The sequence below is a fragment of the Rousettus aegyptiacus genome, unplaced genomic scaffold, assembly GCF_014176215.1.
Source record: "Rousettus aegyptiacus isolate mRouAeg1 unplaced genomic scaffold, mRouAeg1.p scaffold_m13_p_5, whole genome shotgun sequence".
In the NCBI taxonomy this organism is placed as follows: domain Eukaryota; kingdom Metazoa; phylum Chordata; class Mammalia; order Chiroptera; family Pteropodidae; genus Rousettus; species Rousettus aegyptiacus.
Window position 1 is genome coordinate 4998326 of NW_023416308.1, and position 15644 is coordinate 5013969.

At 38.7% G+C, this 15644-nt stretch overlaps 1 pseudogene; it reads left to right on the forward strand.

Moving 5' to 3' along the window:
• Positions 1–198: 198 nt before the first annotated feature.
• Positions 199–317, forward strand: LOC118603727 (annotated as a pseudogene).
• Positions 318–15644: the final 15327 nt, after the last annotated feature.

The window sequence follows — 15644 nt, forward strand, 5'->3', positions numbered from 1 at the left end:
AAGGCCCTCAGCCCACCCCTAACAAAGTTATCACAGTATCCTTCTCCAGATTTTGACTATTATTATATTCAACTTTCTTCTGAAATTACTAAGATTAACAACTTAATTTAATAGGGAGTTTGTAATTAATGGGAAGATTAACTCACCAAATGTGTGTGATCTGTTTGTGGATATGAAAGTACATTCAAATTGCATACCATCTATGGCCATGCCACCCTGAACAAGCTCAGTTCCATCTGATCTTGGAAGCTAAGCAGGGTCAGGCCTGGTTAGCACTTGGATGGGAGACCACCTAGGAAGACTGGGTGCTGTAGGCGTAAAAAAAAAAAAAAAATCCATACCATGTCTGGTGGTACTGTGCATAATTTAGCCTTTGCATACCTCTTCATCCCATTTGGTGCCATGTCCCCTTAACTAACTGAGCTCTAGCCATGCTCACAGCTGCCTCAGGGCCTTTGCTCTTGTTCTTCCTTCTACCCACTAGAATATTAATTCCATTATCTGCAGGCCCTGAGCTCTTTGCTCCAGAACATACAGGCACACAGTAAATACACAGTAAATGATTGGAAGAATGAATAAATATTTCAGTAGCTCCTAAGTACCCCAAGGGCAAAGATCATTTGTCATCGCGTTATTAGAATCTAATGCAATGCCTAGCATGCAGTAGGAGAGTTTGTTAATATTTGTTAAATATAAAAGGAAAAATTGAATTAGAACTATAAATAATATAAAAATGTTGACTAAAGGAATGATTGAATAAATAGGGTTCACAAATAAAAGAAAATTGAGATTTGAGGCAAGTGATCCAATTTGGAATAATTTTTAATTTTATTGAAACATAAATCGCCCAGAAGCATTGGTTTTTTTCCAGTTCACTTTTGACAAAACTGTAATTACTCTGGGATTCCCATCTCATTCTTTAAATGATTCTTTTTTATACCTTTCTTAATACATCTAAAGTCCTGCCAACCATCCACTCAAAGCACATTATTCTGTTATCCTAATTACTGTCATCATTAAATACTTTTGCGGTTCACAGTGTACCAAGTACTCTATATGTTTCTGTCCTTAAGGGTTTTCATCAAAATCGGACTGAATAAATCACTTCACATAGTGAGTGGCATTTCATCAAATATGTAGACCAGGAAAAGTTCATTTACTGGATAAAAGATACAGCGATCCCAAGCATGCAATCACACCTTGCTATTTTTTTATGGCCCACAAGAAGGAGAGCACCCAGAAGAAGGGGGTGGAGCCTCACGGATCCTCTGCTTGGCATTTATGGATAAGCCAGCTGTGCTAAAGGTTATTCTTTCAAGCATACACACCACTACCAAATCCCAACCAGGCTGTCAGGTAATTCTACCCCAAGGACAAACTTTTTAAAATAGCATGTCAACCCCTATTCCTTGCCTCATCAAACTCCTTCAGAATGTCCCTGCCTTTCATTTTCAGGGTGTATATTATTAATTTCTGTGTCACTCACAAGAAGCGGTTGGATGAGATAAGCAGTAACATAAGATGTAACTCTGAAGCTGGTAACCTCTACTCTGATAGGGCTGCTGTTTTCACAGTTAAATAATATGGGTGCCTTGAGTTTCCTGCAAATGAGATGCTCACCGAAGCAAGGTGAGAACAGAATCCTTTCTCAGAGCCCCTTTGCACTTTTTGGAAAGGAGGAGACGGCCTCAGGTTTCCTTGAATCATTTATTCCAGAGCCAGCTCTGAAAAGTTTCACCATGTGGGGAAACCAGGAGAGGGTACTTTGAAAAATACCTTCCCTGCCCTCTCCCAGGAGCACAATTCACTTTTGACATTTTGCTAGACTTAAAAAGCCCCACCAGTTTTCTTCTGTAACAGAGTTACATTCTTAGCACTTCAGGGATTCCTGGGAGGTCAGTTGTCACTCTCAGAGGCCAGCAAGTGGTGAAAATACCATTTGTGCTCCCAGGGCACCTCTGTGGCATTAGTAAAGAGCTTTGCACTGGAGTTACCCCCAGCTCCTAAAAAAAGCAAAAAGAAAAAAGCAAAAAAAAAAAAAAAAAAAAAAAAAATAGAGCATGAATTCCTTAGTGAGATTTTCTGCCAGACTGGTACACTGATCTTAACTGAACTTTTTTTGCTAGCCTATTTAAAAGGAGCACTAATTATTTTATGGCCAGATTTCTCAGCCTTGGCACTATTGACATTCTGGGCCAGATAATTCTTTGTTGTGGGGGTGTCCTGTGCATTGGAAAGAACTTAGCATCCCTGGCTACTACCCACTAGATGCCGGTACTATGTCTTGCCTCCTAGTTGGGACAACCAATAATGTCTCTAGATATTGCCAAATGAAGTTATTCCTAGGGGACATAAATTTCCCGTTTAGAACCACTGGGTTATACCAATGTCATGCAAGTGAACAAATATTTGGTGAGCACTTGTTACGTGTGAGGCTATAAGCTAGGAATAAAAAAAAAACAGTTGAGGCCTTCATGGCCATCTTAGTGTAGAAAGGAAGGTTAAGTAAATATATAGAGAAAAGAAGCACCATGGGTTGAAAGAAAGGAGGAGTTGGGGAGGAAAATGAGACGTGTTGGGGCTGGAGAACACAAGGCAGTTCACGAAGAGGCAACATTTATGAGAGGCCTGAATGGACAGACAGACAGAGGTCTGAGAAGGGAGTATAACCATTCCTATAAGAAGAAATGGAAACTCAGCGAATGCAGAGCGTGATTGGTAAAGAACAAGTAGTCTAGGGCAGGTCAACCTTAGGGTTTGAATGAGGAATAATGAGAAATGGGGCTAGGAAAATAGTTTAGGAACTGTTAGGCTGTAAAAAGGAATGAAGTTACTGATATGTGCTTCAACATAGATGAATCTTGAAAACATTATGCTAAATGAAAGAAACCAGTCCCAGAAGACCACATATTGTATGATGTTACTTATGTGAAATGCCCAGAATAGGCAAACCCATAGAGACAGAAAGCAGATTAGACGCTGCCAGAGGCTGAAGGCAAGGACAATGGGAAGTGACTGCTAATGGGTGTGAGGCTTCTTTTTCCAGGAATGAAAATGTTCTGGAATTAGTAGTGATTTTTGCGCAACCTGAACTGTAAACTTTAGAAAGGGGAATGTTGTGGTAGGCAAATTATATCTCAATTAAAAAATAGTTTAGGACCTATTGCAGAGGATCTTATATGCTAAGCTGAGGATACTTGATGCTGGCGACACCAAGGTGGGGGGGTCACCAAATGCTTTTAATATGCCAGTAATTATAATTAAGTAATAAATAAGTATAATAAATAATAGAAAATAAAATAAGTCATAATAAAAATAGAAATGAGAGTAAGAACAATAGTACCATAGATTGAGCGCTTACCATGTGCTTTACCGGTATCATCTAATCTGACCACCTATTTAAACACACAACCACCCAACAGTCTTGTCTTGTGTTGTTCTTGACAGCATATAGGACCTACTTTGTTTATCGTTTGGCTCCTCCTTGACTAAAACATAAATTCCACAAGAGCAGGGGATTTGGTCTGTATTATTCACTACTTTATCTCAAGTGTCCAGGACAATACCTGGTAAATAACAAGTGCTATATAAATACCTAAGAAGTGAATGCTGTTGAATAAAAGAACCTTAGAAATCACATGGTACAAGCAACTTATTTTACACCTGAGGAAAGGGGTCAAGTAAAATGTTCAATCCATAGGCAGTTAGTGGGTGGAGTTGGACTGAACTGGAGAGGTATCCAGAAACTCTTGGTGCCTGTCCTGCAAAGCCCTTTAGAAGGAACTAGCCATAAGCTGTTCTTTGCATAGTGTGTAATGGTCATGTTTTCCCTACCTAGAATCCATTCCCCTCATTTTGATTTTCCTTGGAGGGATGAATAATCCAATACCCACTTGGTTCATGCGCATTGGGCGCAATTGGACCAGAGGTGAGCATGTGACCCAGGCTGACCAATCAGAGCGCTGCATTCTCTTGGTCACAGTGATTGGCCCAGAGAGATGGCACATGACCCAAGCTAGACCGATAAAGCTTCATTATGGGATTTTGCTGAAAATAAAGGAGAAATTCTTATTAGGGATTCTAAACTGGTAGAATGTAATCTTGGTGCAGTGTGTGGCGGTTTTTGCCACTACTTGGGAAGAGCCAGGCTGAAGAATGAAGATAAAGCAGAAATTAGTGGAACCTAGAAAGGGTAAAAAAAAGGCATGGTGACATGAATTAAACCCCTGAATCCTGTTTTAGCTGAAGAAAGATCAGTCCTTGAACTCATATTAATTCCCTATTTCGCTTGAGTTGCTTTGAAATTGGCTTGTAATACAGTGAATGCTGACAAAAACATCATGTGATTTAGGTACCATGGTTGCAGTTATTGAATCAAAACTAAGTCCCCAAGCCAAAGGCAGCTGTTAGAAGGGAACTTATCTTCCACTGATTTACATAGACGAGAAGGAACTTCCACTCCGGTAGAAAAATACTGAAGGAAATGTAAATCTCTTCTGACCTTTTTTTTTTTTTTTCATGCTTTCATGAGATAAGGAGTAATTTGATTGGTAGATTTGGAATAAGATGCTGAGCATGCTGCCCAGTCCCTTTCTCTTTTTTCTTTCTTGCCGTGGCCTGACCTTTGGATACTCATGTTTTCCACTATGGGGAGCCTGTCCCTATGCAGGAGGCTCACAGTAACCTAACCTGTGACTGAATGAGAATCAGTGTGATCTAGAGGGGGACCGAGTGCATGATAAAGCCATGTTCTCCAATCAGCCTTATCAATAAAGCTGATACCTTTGAATTCCAGCTGCTTGATTCATACATCTACTTCTCAGTGGATTTACTATTTAGAAAGGTCAAAGAGAGTGTCATTAATTATCAATCCATCATCCCCTAACATGTTAATTTTCTCCTTGGAAAACTTTGAGAGGCAAGAGGAGTGACATTTGGGGGCTAAAATAACACATGGAGATCAAATTTCTGAGGCAGTCAGGGCTCTAGGCTTAAAGGTAATTGTCAGTCAAGTGGATTCTTGACCTGGGCAGTTTGTGCCAGCTAATTATTCAGCAGGATTTTAACTGGCAGAGGCCTGAGTACAAGGGCCTCTGGGGCAGGCCTTGACCTAGCCCATGCGAGCACAGCTTTGACCTCAGCAGAGATTGGGTTATTGGAGAAAACATTTCTGTCCCAGGGAAGGCTTAAAAAGGGCAGAGCTTTAGCTTATAAACATTTAGGCTCTGCTGGAGAGAAGGCGTTTTGCTTCTTGCAGTATGTCTTTCAGCAATGCTTTAGGCTGGACTTCAAACAGCCAAGGCAACTTAAAGCAAACACATTCAGTAGAGCTCTTGTTTGAGAGATTGTAGCTTTTTCACAATGTGAACACAGGGTGTGGGTGGATGTCTCAGAGTTAGTAGCCCCAAATCTGTTTTTCTGTAGCTTGTTCTGAGCTTCAGTCAGGGCTATGAGCAGGACCCGTAGAGGGGCTCATCTCTCTCTCTCTCCTTTTGGCTTGTCACATACTGGTGAGGCTCAGCTCATTACTGACATCCCAGGTGGGCTCCAATTCATTAACTATACAAGTTTTGATCAAGGCTTGGGATTTGGGAAGCCTAGGCTCTAAACTTACACATAGAATGTAGGTATATTTTGTTAATGAAAGCAAATGAAAAGAACAGGGTCCTTATTACGTAGGAGATATGTTTCCCTGTGGGCTGAAGTAGAGAGAGCTAATGAAAATCAAGAAGCTAAGAAGACAGTTAATGAAGCTATGCCTAGAAGACTTTGTCTCTGGGCAACAGGTTTGCTCAGGAAATCAGGGGTAAATAAGGTTTCGTTTTGTTCTGTTTTGTTTCGTTTACATATGCTTCTGTCATGACCAGAACAGAAACAGTGGAAGGGTGAAAGACAAATAAAGGAAGACTGCCTTACTAAACTGGAGGAAGACAAGGGTATTTAAAAGCTAGAACTGTGATCTTAGTAGACAGACCAGACAGATATGAAAAGGTTTTGGAAGGCTCAGCGAGGCAGATATTAACAGGGAGAAGAGACTCACACATAAATGGAAACTTGAGAAGAAGTTGAGGTAATATTATAGATTAGTGAGTCAAATTATTTTTAAATGGTGTGAGGACATAGGTTATCCCTCTTGAAAAAAAATTAGATTCCTAACTTATACCATATAGAAGAGTAAATCCCAGAGGTTAAAAGCAAATCTTTATAACTTTAGAAGAAAAATATAGAATATTGGGATAAGAAATGGTGGCTTCAATAATATATAAAATGTACAAGTTAAGGGAAATGTCGATGAGTTTGATTACATTAAAAGTTAAAAGTTCCTCAAAATGGATGAAAGACTTATACATGAGAACTAAAACTATAAAACTCTTAGAAGAAAATGTACGGGAAAGCTTCATGACATTAGATTTGACAATAATTTCTTGGATTAGACTGACTCCAAAACCACAGGCAACAAAAGGAAAAATTGATAAATTGGACCACATCAAAATTTAAAATTTCAGAGAACACAATCAGCACAGTAAAAAGGCAATCCATGGAATGGGAGAAAATGTATATGCAAATGATATATTTCATAAGGGGTTAATATCCAGAATATATAAAGAACTACAACTCAACAACAACAACAACAACAACAACAAACAGATAAAAAAGGACCCGAATAGATATTTTTCCAAAGCTATACAAATAGCCAATAAGCACAGGAAAAGATGCTCGACATCACTAATCATTAGGGAAATGCAAATCTAAATCATGAAAAAATACCGCCTCACACCCATTTCTGTGGTCGCTATAAAATAATTTTTTAAAAATAACAACTATTACCAAGGATGTGGAGAAATTGGAATAGAGTGATTGCTCCAATAGTCTATTTTTGGACACATAAAGAATTATGCCTTACTTGGGCTGGAGAGAGGGGAATTTGGGGGGGAATTATATGAGCTTTCTTTTTATTGCTTGTCAAAGGCACAAAAGTTCTGTCCCCATGACAAGGGTTTTCTCTCCTCTGAGTTCGACAGCACAATAGGATGCTGTTCCTAAGCTGCTTCTTTCTTCACTACCTTCCAGGACAATGCAGGGCTCTTGGCTAACAGGTTTTACTGCTAATTACGAGGGGACAACTCGAATATAACAAACAATGTCGAAAGTTAATATATGACACATTCAGGTGGAGAATGAACACATGTCAAAAAAATTTATTCAACTTGTTAAAGAGGAAACAGTAAGACAGTAAAGCTGGTTCAGAGAGCATTTTGAGGAAGCAGATATTTGAGGAAGTAGCTAAGTTAGTTATAAAACTGGTTTATCTTCGAAGAGTAATAAAAAGTAAGTTTCTTGGTTCTTTTTTGTACTAGATAGAAATAATCTGAAACTCTACCAGACAAAAACCTGAGCCTTTAAATCAATAGTAAATAGCTAGGCAATATATAGGTACATTCCTTGGTCTACACATATAGTCAGTGGACCAAATGTGGGCCTGCTGCTTGTGTTCATAATCAAATTTTCTTGGAACACAGCCACACCCATGTGTTTACATATTGTCTAAGGCTGCTTTTGCTCTACAGTGACAGTGTACTAAAATGACAGAGTTGAGTAGCTAACAGAGAGCATACATATAGTCTAAAAGCCTAAAATATTTCCTATCTGGACCTTTACAGAAAAAGTTTGCTAATTCCTGCTAGAGAATTATTCCTTGGGTGGGCTTGTGAAATGATGTCCTAGATGACATTGAAAAAACTCTGCTAACCTCTCTTGGTCTTATTTCCAAATTTTGAGTAATTTTTTTTTCAAAAGGAGACGTTTGGCTTGAAAATTGGGGGGACATTTTGAGAGTTGTTATCTCTGGCCTATAATTCCTAAATCCTTCTGTCCACCCACTTCAACACCTCAACACCCCCTTTCTGCAGTGGTGACTATCTCAACGGCCCTTAGCCTCTCAATCTTTTCCTCTGAGGGTGGAGCTTATGAAAACCTCCTTTTAAGTGCAAGCAGGCCTGGAAAATTGTTAGTATTAAGTAATGTCTTCTACAGCGTCAGTTTTGCTCAAGAGGGCATTCTATTTCTGAGTCCTATAAGGATTCCATTTAGGGCTTGTGTCTTATACTAGTACATTCACATGGAATGCCTTTGGGGTGGAGAGAGGGTGGGGAGGTCCTCTCAGCTCTGAATTAAGTTCCAGAGCTGTTGCAAACTGTTAAGTTCTGAGAAGGCAATGACGGCGTGTGCTTAACCACTGCCATTTCCCTGGTTCCTGGCACATAGCTGGTATTCAGTAAATATTTGTTGAGTGAATGAATGATAGAGCTAATGAAAAAATAAAGATAGAGGTGGGGGTCAGCCCTATGTGAGGAACAAAATTTTGGTGACAAAGGCTGCCACCTGCAGGGAAAATGTGGAACTGCAAGATTCAGAACCGCTAAGCCCTGAAGGAAAGTAACAGTCAACTTCAAAGCAAGATTACTTGAAGAATTATTTGTTGTCTTTTAGCTTTAGGCAAAATAATTTCACATCATTTTGTCCCTTCCAATTAAGGAACACTGCACCCTTTCTTGAATAACATTTCAAAGCTTTTGGCATGCTTAATATGTGCCCAGCACCATGCCACACACACGATTTTGTTATGGGTACCACTATTATTCGCTTTTTATAAATGAAGGGTCTGCATACAGAAATCATGCCTGAGCTTGCACAGCTAGCACAGCTAGCAAGTGCCAGAACTAAGGGTTTGCACCTAAACACCTAAGCTGCAGAATGTGTGCTTTTAATCATGTCGCTGCACTACCCTCTCTGTGCCTGGAATGGAAAACGTTTACATGAAACATACAGAAAGGTGGCAGATGGAACCCCCGCAGTCATCGCTGTTCTCTCCTGACACATTACAAAAATGATAGAAAAGGAATGAAAAAGGTCTCACAGTCCACAGAGAACGGGGGAGGAGATGACTGCTTGTGAGAGATGTCAAATCCTTTTTGGAAGACAGACGGTGGGTGGATGATTTAGCTGAGGAGAGGAACCTCAGATCTTGCAGAAGGAGATGCCAGTGAGGGGGGAACCAGCTGGAGCTGCCGAAGCCCAGAAAGGGTCAGGAATCCAAGGTCCCAGGCACCCGGGGGTGAGAAGTGGGACTGGAAATAGACTAACTGTACGTATGTACGAGGAACTGTTAACCTCGGAGTCCCCTCCTGAGACTCCTCTCCAACCCTTGCAGAAGATCAGGTGTTTATTCTGTGGAGCACTTGAAACACAGCAGCTCTAGGTTCAAAGAGAACCGTCAGAGGAAAGGGTGGAGGTGAGGCAACATGTTAAAAACAGAGGAATTAAAGGAAAGTGTGTAGCTGAAAAATTTTTTACCTGTTTTTTTAATAATCACATTTTTGGTGATAGTATCAGTATTGTTATTCTGAAACTCAGCACTATGCTAAGTGTGCTTTTTGGGATAAAGCAAAAACTAAATTATGTTGAAGTTGTTGAGAATCAAGCTTTATGGTTTGAGAGAGAAAAAATATATATGTAAGGTCAATATAGTTAAGTAAAACCCCTCTAGTCTTGATTTTAATTGGAAATATCAGTATGATGGATTTTATCAGAGAGGTTAGGTGACTTGTTCACTAAGGAATGGAACAGGATTAACCCAGACTGGTCTGCCTTATTCGGGGGTCAGGGTGGGAGGAGGTATAATTTGAAGGATAAGTAGAATCAGTTAGTGGACATTTCTTCTCTTGGTCTCTGGAAGATTTGCTTACCATGATCCAGTAATCTTGTGCTGATCTGGAAAGAATCTGTTTCCAAAATGTCAAAACTGAGGTCCAGCCTCCAAATCATGGTGACAAATGACCAAATGGAAGTTATCTTGGCGGCCAACTGGTCTCCCTCTGTGCCATCCCTTAAACCTTAAGAACAGTGAGATGTATCTTCATTAATTCCTCAAAGTAAACACTTCTTATAGTACAACTGTAGAAGACTACAGTATTTGTTTGAGTCTTTTTTTTTTTTTTGTCTTGAAAAGTGTTCACAAGTTTTAGAATTTGCTTTCAAGTCTAGTTTAAGTAGTAGACGTTGGGCAAGGCTGGCAGGAGCGAGGGAATTTTGCCCTATTTTCCAGATGTGTCCTCTAATAGAACGTAAGAATCATATGATTAAGCGAGGGAACATATATTTTGTAAAATTTTTTTGTCGTGGTGGTTATTTAATTAAAAAAAATTTTAATTGAAAAGTAACAAATGCACAATAGATTGAAGTCATTCACCTTCCTTCCTCTTTCCCAAAACTGTTACATTATCAACTTCTAAGGTCTTGCAGAGAACATTTGAAAAGGAAGTTTTTAGGCTGATTCACACTGGGAGAGGATAGAAGTTCAAATATAACCGATATTATTCCACTATGGTAAGCAGCTTCCCTCTGAGGGAGAACCTGTGGCTGGATTCAGGTTGGAAAGACTTCCATTATTTGTTATAAGGAACTTGCAAACGATCTCCATAAAGAAGAGATATCAATTTGAGTCTTTGTCCAAACAGACTTAGATAAACGTCATCTTTTCTCATCAGGACATATCCCTGCCACCAATAAACTGATAATAATGTAGAGTCAGGAATTCTGGGGGTTTGGAATTAGGGTTTGTTCTACCCACAGTTCTCATGACTATAACTCTGAAGTTTTCAGGATATTTCAATTTTTCATTGTTTTCATAATCACATGCATTCTTGTCAGACCATGGGTTATTTTGGTTATGGAAAACATGCTCCCACAGTGTGAGGTCGACGCTTTTAACATAGACTTACACAGTCTTGTATTTGCTTTTCTTTGGTCTCCACATTCTTTCCGACAAATTTGGGGTTAACCAAAGGTACATGCTTTAAAATAAGCTGTAGCAGAAATGCTACAAAACGAAGTGGGTTCAGGCTGCAGGAAGAATTCACTAACAGGCTGCCAGGAAGGGGTGAATGAAAGCAGAACTACCTGCAGGTCCAGAGGACAAAGATGAAAACATGTTTACGACACAGAAACAGAAATAGAAGTGGGGGGTGGGGCGGAGCAGTGCCCCTCAGTGGTACCAAGAGGCCAACTCAGTTCCATTTTTTGAGGCTCTGTGTCTACAGAAAAACGAAGATTTTATTTCTTCATTTAACTTTTTAAAAATGTCTTTGGCACTCCAAGATTAAGATGTAATGTAAATGTGTCATTACAAGATGATCGAATTTGTTAAAAGGCAACTATTCAAACCACAATGAGCCACTGTGCACTTATTAGAATAGCTAAAAATGATAATAGAAACAAAACTGACCATACCAAGTTTATATATGCATGTGGAGCAAGTGGAAATCTTATATATTGTTGGTGGGAAGGCAAAATGTATAGTTACCTTGAGAAAAAATCAGGCAGTTTCTTGTAAAATTGAACATACATCCACCATACAACTCAGAAATCTTACTTCTAGGTATATACCCAAGAGAAATGAAAATGTATGTTCGCACAAAACCTGAATGTATGTGTGTTGATAAGTGGTATTGTTTATAATTGCCCCAAACTGGAAAAACCCAAATTACTTCCACTGGCGAAGAAAAAACTGTGGTATATCCATTATGGAATACTTGTCAGCAATAAGAGGAAGTGGACTGAAATAAACTCTTGCATAAATGGCCGAATGATTTTTAACAAGGGTGCCAAGACTTCGCAACAGGGAAAAAACAATCTCTTCAACAAATGGTGTAGGGAAAACTGGGTATCCACAAGCAAAAGAATGAAATTAGATCTTTACATTACGCTGTATATAAAAATTAACTCAAATAGATTAAAGACCTAAAAGTTAAGACCTAAAACTATCAATCTCCTAGAAAAAAATAGGAGAAAATCTTCAGGACATTGGATTTGGCAATGCTTTCTGAATATGACACCAAAAGCACAGGCAACAAAAGGAAAAATAGACAAATGAGACTATGTCAAACTTAAAAACTTCTGTATGTCAAAACAAACAATGAACAGAGTGGAAAGGAACCTATAGAATGGGAGAAGATAATTGCAAATCATATACCTGACAAGGGGCTAATATCCAGAATACGTAAGAAACTCCTACACCTCAACAAAAACCCAATTAAGAAATGGGCAAAGGACTTGAATAGACATTTCTTCAAAGAAGCTATACAAATTGCCAATAAGCACAGGAAAAGATGTTTGACATCACTAATCATGAGGGAAATGCAAATCAAAACCACAATGAGTAACACCCACCGGGGTGCTACTATCGAAAGAATAGGAAATAAGAAGTGTTGGACGTGGAAAAGTTAGAACGCTTGCACAGTGTTGATGGAAAATGTAAAATGGTGCAGCCATTATGGAAAACAGTATGGAGATTCCTAAAATATTGGAAAATAGAATTATGTATGATCCAGAAATCCCACTTCAGGTATATATCCGAAAGAATTCAAAGCAGGATCTTGAAGAGATATATTTGTATACCCATGTTCATAGCAGCGTTATTCACAATAGCCGAGAGATAGAAGTAACCCAAATTTCCATTGACGAATGAATTGATAAAGAAAATGTGATAGATACATACAATAGAATATCATGTAGCTTTAAAAAGAAAGAAATGCTGTCAATTGCTACCACTTAGATGAACTTGGAGGACATTATGTTAAGTAAGATCAGCCAGTAACAAAAGGACAAATATTTTATGATTCCATAGTATCTAAAGTGGTCAAAATCAAAGAAACAAAATAGGAAGGTGGTTACCAGGGCTGGGGGGAGTGGGAGGTGGCATTAGTGTTTGGTGGCTACAGAGTTTGTGTTAATATGAAAAGTTCTAGAGGTCTGTTTGTGCAACAATATGAAGACACTTAACAGTACTGAATTGCACACTTAAAAATGATTAAGGTGGTAAATTTAATGTTATGTGTTTTTTTTTACCACCACACCACCATCAATCATCACCACAACAATAATAAAAGGAATGGATTGTTGACATGTGAAACTTGGATGACTCTCAAAGGCATTAAGCTAAGTGAAAGAAGCCAGGCTCAAAAGGCTGCATACTGTATGATTCCATTGATATGACATTCTGGAAAATGGAAAACCAGAGAGACAGAAAATGGATCAATGTTGTCAAGGGCTGGGATGGTGGGAGGAGATGCTATAAAGGAGCATGAGGAACTTTTGGGGTGGTAACATTGTTCTATATCTTGACTGTGGTTGTGGTTACATGACTTTGTGTTTGTTAAAACTCAAAACTGTATGCCAAATAAAGTGTACATTGATGCATAAGAAAAGCCTGGATATCACCAACTACACAAAAATTATCCTGTATATAAATTCTCTCTCAATAAAACTAAAAATGTGGAGTAAACATGGCAAAAGGTCTAATCTGCATGGTCTTGGTGCAGTGTACAGTGGTGTTCTTTTTTTGTACCTTTCATTGTGATTGACATGTTTCAATCTGAAAATAATGAAAATGAAAATGATTCTTAAAAAGCCAACCGGTTTATTTGAACTGCAGTATGGTCCAATAACAGGTTGCAAGTTTAAAGTTGTCTGATAAACGAGGAATTATTTCACTCCTGTCAGTGTCTGTCTGTGACAGTATTTAAAACTTCATTTTCAGAAAAGGTCAAACTTGTAAATTTGAAGCCTTACAAGAATGTGAAGTCTGCTCAAAAAGCTCTTCTGCCCCCATGTTTCAGAAAACATTTGAAGATCAAGAATAGTACCTGGTGGTTGACATAGGGAATGGGAGGGGGAGAGGATTAGTTTCTTCTGGGTGTTGATTTAGAAATCAGTAATTGGACTTCTCACTTCAGTCAAAATAGTACAGTCAATCCTTTGTCCTCACACAGCCTTGAACTCCCTGTAGCTCTAAGCAATCCCTTTAAAAAGCTTGATGATTCTGCCTCTCTATTTGTAAAATATTTGGCTCAGATGAAAAGATGGATGGATGTACTTAATCATAAGAAAAAGTGGATACCAATTTTAGACAGTTTAGAAGCCATGACTTAGCAGTAATAATCACCACCACCACCACCACCACTACCACGAATTCACCCCAAACCACTGGAGAGACTTATAGTGTAAAGTCGGCCTTAGCTATTTTTCGGCCTAGCTACTTCTGTTGTTTTTTTCAGGCTCCTCATATGCAGCATCTTCCAAGTACAGAATTCCGAAAAGCTGAATTGTCTTGATTCCTCCCAGCACTGGCACAGACTATAAGGAATGGAGAAATGCCAATTATCCTGGAGAAACAGATGGACATTTTTAATCACAAACATTTACGCACAACTCAAATGCTGCAGTTTGGAACAAAATATGGAAATCTCAGCCCTACCCAGTGTCTTTCCATTCTAATGGGGGAAACGACCAAGGACAGGGGAGAAGGGAGAAAGGATTATCTTGGTTGAAAGATGAAAATCCTGGCAGAAATGGGTCATCTGTGAAATGAAAAGTTTCAGTGTTCCCAAGGTTTGCAAAATTGGATGTGAGGTGATTCAATCCTCATTTCGATTTTGTAAGCTGTTGCAATATTACTTGGAGGCCACCTACCAAATGTTTGAGATTGGACAAAAGGGGTGGTGAGATTATTTCCTAACCCATACAGCATAAAGATGAAAATGTCAGAACTGAAGGGCCCTTTATCAAAATTTAATCCAATGGCCTACAATTTCAAAACAGAAAATAGGACAGAGTGATTCACAAATATTAAGGAATAGAAAAGAAAATACCTCGAAGTAAAGAGAAGGTTTCAAACAACAATAATGATGTTAGTTTAGAAGTTATGAGGTGAAGGTTTGGAAAATAGTGTTTTGTTTTTTTTAAAAAAAGGGAAGCATTACATTAGTTATTAAAAGTGGTCCAGAATTTGTCACATGTTAAAGCAATTGTTTGTGTAAAAAAAAAAAAATTGGAATATCTGTATTACACGTTTGATCAAATTATAATTTTATACACTTTGGAATGCCACAGACAGGTGCTAAGAAGTCACTTTAATGATTTAGCTTTGCTACATAAATTTAACGAACCAGGTATATATATTGTTTGGGCATTCTTCTGAATTGGAAAATGTGTTTCTTGAATAAATACCATGATATATTTAAGTATTTTGATCTTTACTTCTGACTCGTAAAGATATTAAATCTCGGAAGAGATTTAACCCCTGGCCTGGAGACTCTCCATACACAAGCCAGTTTAGAATGGAGGGGCTCGGCTCCCTCAAGTCTTGCAGCCGTCATGTCATTTTGTAGAGTTACAGTAGATTGGCTTTCTTTTTTCCTTTTAATACTTAAAAATCATTCTACTTAATTTTTGTCGATGTTTTTTGCTTGTAAAAAAGTAAGTGTTCATTTGTCTCCCTTATCACAATACGGTGAAGAGAAGAAGTCTGGCGACCTCCCGCGATACATCTAAAACAAAGAAGGCAAAGCAACTGTTCACAGAGTGTGGGGCAGAGAAAATTCAGCGGTAATGGTAAAGGATGGTAATGTCAGCTCTGCGCTCCTTTAGAAAACCTTATTTAGTAGCGTTAGGAGGGAGGTTCCCAAATTTCGGTCCCCCGCTCGTTGCGTCATGTTGAAAATGTTGATCCCTGGACCCTGTGTTGACAATATTGATTCCTGGACCCTGCCCTAAACTTACCGAGTCAGAATTCCCTGAGTTACAAC